Raw genomic sequence first — 6,979 nt, 5'->3', positions numbered from 1 at the left:
TTTAAGACAATATTATTTTGTATCTCTGTTGTTCCCAGTCAAGATAATCTTAATTTAGAAAAATTTTAAGTGGAATTTAAAGGAAATGGGTCAATATTCTGAAAACTTAAAGAAAATTCTACTACAAAAAAACAAAACCTAAAAGAAAAAGAATTATAAGAATACAAAATAACATGCAAAAGGTTGTGAATCAAATCTAAACAAAAACAGGACCTGAAAATCTAGTGGGAAAAAAGCTGAGATGAAAATGGAATGGGAGATCTCATTTCTACCAAAATGACAGGCTGTATAAATTATTAAAATCCTTTTTAAATGTATGAAATTATCAAGGGCAGGAAATCAAAATAGAGCATGGCAATCAAAATGGCAACCTGAAGCTGTTGTAAATTAGGGGAACCTAGGACCTTGGGTTTAAATACCACGTAGGGGAATGAGATAAGGCTTAGAGCCTTGATGAGGTGAGATACTTTTTATAAGTATATGTCCTTTAATAAAAAAGAAGAAAACAAACAAAAGATACAAAAGTTCAATCTTGAAAATAGTCGCCAAATTCAGAAAGTAAAACAAAAAGAAGAAAGTTTAGATGTACAAGCAGTTTAATTCGACAAAGAAAGAAAACAAACTTGAATTCAATACAGCAATATCATGCATAGTACTGTGCAAAGAAATGAAGTGGAGTGTGTGTAGCTCAGAAAACAAGAGCTGCCACAGCAACGGTCACAGGAGCAAAAGGCACAAGGATCTTTTTGTATTGGGACACTGAAGCCTGTGCAATATAATAAGGGATGGAGTAAACATAGAAGGCATCTACGAGGCCTTGCAACATAATAGGAAAACGGAGTGGAGCAGAAAACTAGTTTGGCAAGAGGATGATTGCACCTCTCCAGTATGGTTGGATTGGTGATGCTGGTGAAGAAACACGGACATGTATGCACAGTCTTTAACTCTCAATCACCCTGATAAGCTGGTTATGGCACTGGTGTTCTGGTTAAAGAAAACTTCAGTATTAATACCTTGGAAATGCTCTGGCCAATAAGGAATTAAAATCTCACAATGAAATTATAAATCCAATCCTCATGCAGACATTATATTAGATTATGTTTTAATTGACTCCAATATATATATATAGATGGGGAATATTACAGTAGTATGTTGAATATTTGTTTAAATATTCATATTGTAAGAGGGGATACGAAAAAGCAAACATTGACAAAATGCAACACTTGGCCAAACTCTTCAAACCCCATTTTTAACTTCTAGCTGACTGATGAGAATGGCTATCATTTCTCAGATAAATAGCATATTAGACTGATAACTCAAGGAATCAAGCAGAAAGAACCTCATTTATTGATTCATAAATTTTTGTCATACAAAAAATACTATTTTTTTCTCAAATAATCACTATAATATTGTGTTAAGACTTCATTCTTTTGGATTTAGTTGTTGAAGTTCTTTACCATATAGCAATCATAAATCACAAAGATAAATAAATAACTAATAAATACCAAGTTCTCAGCATATTTAGATGAAAGAATATTTAACGTACATACAATAATTTTTTATGCTATAATTTTTCTAATTATAATTTTAAGAATTACTTTTTCCTTTTTGCAATTTGTTAACAGCCAATTTTTGGAATTCAGTAAGTTTGAAGTGGGAAGGAACAGACCTGTTGCTCTTGTTCTGGTGCCTCCAGAAATGGGCTTAGAGTCAACTATAGCATTTTCCACTCAGTCTGCTCACTCCGCAAGTTTTAATTTATGAAGATGTTTGAACACACTCAAAAGGAATTATGGGAGCAGAACACATAACTATATAAATATATAAACAAATAAACAAGCAAACACATACATACATACATACATACATACATCAGCAAGCCAGCCAGCCAGCAGATAAGAATGTTTCCCCACCCTGACTACCATCTCTTTCACAGAAGAGCACATGGCCAATATCATCAGGTTATAAAACGAAATTTTTTGTTCATTGGATATGGTGGAGACAAAATTGATGAAGTCTCTCTGGGGAAATCTATTGCTATCAGGAATGATAAACCACTAATGCATAGTTGAGGACCTCATAAGTAGAGAGCAACTTATTCAGTTTGGGGATTTATTTGTTTAGGGAGTGACTTAGAGTAGAAAAGAAACATAAGACATTTTATTCATGCCTTTTAATTTTTTTAATTTATTTTTAATTTTTATCTTAGAGAGAGAGAGAGAGAGGACAAGCTGGGAGAGGAGGGGAGGAGGGGAAGAGGGAGCAGGAGAGAGAGAATCCCAAGCAGGCTCCATGGTCAGAGCGGAACCCGACACCGGGCTCGATCTCAGGACCCTGAGATGATAACCTGAGCCAAAATAAAGAGTCAGATAACTGACTGAGCCACCCAGGTGCCCCATTCATGTTTTTAAATTCAAGAACGTAGGATATAATAATCATACATGGTAAAAATGAGAAATTATAAACTACAGTTTTATTGGGGGCCATTTCCAAATGAAGCTGAAAGGAAAGAGAAAGGAATATTCCATTCATCTTGCTTTTTTAAAAAAAGAAAAAGTCCTGGGGCCACCAGGGTTGGTGAAGGATCTCAAGATAGCCGCGCAAAAACTTGCTCTAAAAACCATTGACTGGGTAGCTTTTGGGGAGATCACACCCCAAAACCAGAAGGTCATTGCTAACTCCCTGAAATCCCGGAATGAGACATTTACCTCCAGGTTGGCACTCTCCCTGAGAAACCACCTGCTATCGACTGGGCTTACTACAAGGCCAATGTGGCAAAGGCTGGTTTGGTAGACGACTTTGAGAAGAAGTTTAATGCCCTGAAGGTTCCTGTGCCAGAGGATAAATATACTGTTCAGGTGGATGCTGAAGAAAAAGAAGATGTGAAAAGTTGTACTGAGTTTTTGTCTCTCTCAAAGGCCAGGATTGAGGAATATGAAAAAGAGCTGGAGAAGATGAGGAACATAATTCCATTTGATCAGATGATCATTGAGGACCTGAATGAAGTCTTCCCAGAAACCAAATTAGACAAGAAGAATTATCCCTATTGGCCTCACAAGCCAATTGAGAATTTATAAACTTGAGTTGGGGAGAAACCTCTGGCCCTCGTATTGTAAATGCTGGACATTAAAAATAATGATACGGTAAAAAAAAAAAAAAAAAAAGAAAGAAAAAAAGAAAAAGTCCTAAAAGTTTAAAAATACACAATTTCTAGGACTGTAATTTTCTAGGCTTGAGATGGTCTTCCCTGACATCAAGAACAGAGGAAGAGTAGATACTGCATGGGAAAAGTACGACTGCTCTTTAGCATATTTAGCATAAATTCCCCGCGGTCATTTTAAGTGGACGAATCCAGAGGGCTTTAGAAAGAAGTCTAGCCTGGAAATAAGTGAGTATCATCAGCACAGAAGGCAGTTTGGTCTTAGGCAATTTAATCGGGTAGCCTTCATGGATAGTCCAGAGCTGTGTCCACTCCAAGTGAGATGCCCAAACATTTGAGGCTTTTCATTTTGCTACTTACTGTTGCTCACATTTGATTCTTACCACCAAATTAATGTGAACTTTTTTTAAATGAATTCAGAGGGTCACTTCAAACATGAAGAAGTAAACATTATTAATTTGCTTGAGGGAATCTGAGCATTTGGCTCAGTAGAGCATGCAAAAATGACCTGCTGATTCTTCCACATGAATTTCTCTTTACCACTTCAGACTCAATATGCCCTAATCTAAGCATTTAATTTTTTCTGAACATGGGCTCCTCTTCTGGACACCCTACCTTGTTTTTTTGTGTTTTGTTTTGTTTTTAAATAACATACCATCCTCCATTTCGCCCATGCTTAAAACTTTTGAGTTTTAAACAATATAAACTTAGTCTTATCAATAATAGCAACTGGAAAATGTAAAAGAAAGAAGACAAATTTTACTATTTAACCTTACCAAAATGTTTTATAAAAAATGAATTAGCATTCCTAATAAAAATAATCATTGTTCTCTGAAGTTAAAACTAAATTCTCACTAACTGCCAAAGTCCACAGTGTCTCTATGCAGTGCTAAACTGCATGGAATAAAATGGCTGCTAATGGTTCAAGAATATTTAAAGGATAGACAAGGAGTACTTGGACCCTCATAAAAATATGGTTCTTATGGATCAGTTTACTTCATGCATCCACTCCCCTGTAAAGAAGCATTAATCATTAAACTACAAAAAGAGTATCATTGTCATTTTCAATTAAACTGCAAAAAGAATATCACTGTCATTCCCAATCATTGTCATTTCATTTCAAAAAAAAATATCGTCATTTCAATTAAAAGTGTAGCCATTATTTTAGATCCTGCAGTGTGTCTGTAAGACGTAATTTTTTTCTTCTCTCAGTGTATGTACAACCCAAATACATTTTGTCTGATTCAGCCTTCTTAAGTGAGATAATATTTCTTACTTAACTACTTGAAGACCATCTGAGATCTCATTATGATAAATTAACATAAGTGGCTCATGGCTTAGGTAAGGCAAACATAAAAGGCTATGTGTATATATATATGTATATATTCATACACACACACACAGAAACACACACACACACACACACACACACACACACTGAGTGATAAGAGGCTAAATAAAATATTCCACTTCAAACTACATCTCCTAGAAATTCTCCTGGCACCTTGTATTTCAGTCTTCATAATGGCGTCATGGTTTAGAAACTGATTATAAGGATATGATAATGCAGGAAATTAAGGAACACATGCAGACTACTCTCCCAGCAGGTATTCCTTCCAACAGAACAACTAGCACAGCTGGTCTGCTCAGCCCAAGTGCAGGCACAGCACCGGGTCCCACTTCAAAATCACTCCTCAGCATATCAGAGATTTCACGTTTCAATCTTAGCAAAACAGTCTTTTTTAAAAAATGTTCCTTTTGAAGGTATTGTTTAACCTCTATGCTAGAATATGGAAAGGTTGTAAAAGAAATACATTGCATTGTATCATTTCATGATATTAAACACCAAGCTGAAATTTTCAAGTAATTGTTTTTAATTCAAGATGATTAGTCAATAAATCCAGGCCTGTCACATAATCTCTTTTATTACATCAATTTTCTTTTTTGCAAAGTAGACATAATAAAAATTATTTTCATAGGAATATCTGCCAAAAAATTATTAGATGTTAATGAATTTTCTGGTTTTTATTAGCTTCATAAACAATTTTATCATTCATTTTATGATTAAATTCTTAAACATTGTGACAAAACACAACTTTACCCATTGGGAAATTAAGTCAATTAGATGACATTTAGGGCAACATTTAACACTGAATTTTTTTTTAACTTTTGGGATCTTAGTAGTGTATAAAGCTGCTGTCATTCCTATAGATACTTCAAGACCTTAAACTCTGGGGATATGCCTTTGTTCTCTCTTACCACTGTTCAGATTTATCCCTGCTGAGGTAAAGATAGTCATGGTTAAAAACAATTTAGTTGTAAAACATGTCTACCCCTTCTTAAGTGTGATATTGTGCATTTTCATTTTAGGTAATCTGTCCAGGTATATCAGTTTCTGTGAAATGAACATAGTAACACCTCAAAGGGTTTTAATGAAAGTAAGTGAAATAAGCATGTAAGGAACTTTAGCACAATGTCTAAAATCTGAAAATAATGACTAACACATTTATGGAGCACATAATGTGTCAATTATAATTAACAATTGCAGCAGATGTCTATGATAACTCCTGGCCCCCTAATTTCAGCTCAGCTCTGGTTGACAGTTTCATGCATAATGCCAGGGCCCCTATCATGCCAGTGGTGTTTCTGCTTTGAGCCTCAAGGCTTTCTTCAAAGCCAAGGAAGACAGATGATCACCCACGAACAGGTACAGACCAGAAGTGGAAAAAAATTACCTCCTCCAGGCAACTTTCAGCCAGCTGGGCACAGGAGTGGTGGATTGATTCCTGAGCCTCTCCTTTTTCTGGTGGGACAGTGCTAAGGTGCCCCTCAGAAGGTTCCCCATGGTATTGAACCTTAGTCACCCTCAGTGGTAACCAGCCCATTAATTCAACTTCCACTGGCTTTTCTCTCTCTCCTTCATCCCTCACTTGTTTCCTAAGATCACCTCTCAAACAAGCAACTACACAAATCCTTGTTTTAAGCTCTGCTTTCCAAGGAGCTTGACCTAAGATGAGCACTCAGTATGTGCCAGGTACTGTGCTAAATACTTTTATGACTGACTCACTTAATCCTCACATTAAACCTATAATGTAGCTACTGTTATGAGTTTCTTTTCTATATAAGGAAACTTAAGCTTAAGTAAATTGCCTAAGGTCTCACAGCCAGTAAGTCACAGAGCTGGGACTCAAATACAGTATATCGAGTTAGCCCAAAATTTTAAGCCACTATACTTCCTACACTGAGTGCTTGATATATATCAGACTTATGTTAGTGGCCTTTTAGTAATTAAGATTTCTGAGTACCAAACAAAACCTACTTAATCAAACTCTGGTAGCAAAGGCTGAGGTTTAGATTTTTTATTATTTATTTTTTTTATTTTGAGATACAGAGTTTTTAACAAGTTCCCCAGATGATTCTTTTTTTTTAAAGATTTTATTTATTTATTTGAGAGAGAGAGGGAGCACGAGACGGGGGAGGGTCAGAGAGAGAAGCAGACTCCCCACTAAGCAGGGAGCCTGATGCAGGGCTGAATCCTGGGACTCCAGATCAATCCTGACCTGAGCCGAAGCAGACACTTAACCAACTGAGCCACTCAGGTGCCCCTCACCAGAGGATTCTTAAGTACACTAAAGGTCCACTAACCAAATAAAGTGAGGTATTATTTTGAAGGCGTAGGTGAATATTCATAACATGAACCAGAAATGGCAATCAGAAAATTTGTCTAGCTATCATTTAATATATTTAATACATATCTACATTATAAATTTGCATAAAGAAGCTACTCACTACCCCAAATTTAAGCCATATCATGGGAAA

The 6,979-nt window shown here is 35.8% G+C and overlaps 1 pseudogene; it reads left to right on the top strand.

Annotated features, from left to right (window-relative positions):
* Positions 1-2,493: 2,493 nt before the first annotated feature.
* Positions 2,494-3,077, top strand: LOC114204767 (ATP synthase peripheral stalk subunit d, mitochondrial pseudogene; annotated as a pseudogene).
* Positions 3,078-6,979: the final 3,902 nt, after the last annotated feature.

The sequence above is a fragment of the Eumetopias jubatus genome, unplaced genomic scaffold (assembly GCF_037043125.1).
Source record: "Eumetopias jubatus isolate StellerSeaLion01/CBP00866 unplaced genomic scaffold, mEumJub1_p1.0 scaffold_5, whole genome shotgun sequence".
Taxonomy (NCBI): Eukaryota; Metazoa; Chordata; class Mammalia; order Carnivora; family Otariidae; genus Eumetopias; species Eumetopias jubatus.
This window is presented reverse-complemented; position numbering and strand designations above follow the sequence as displayed.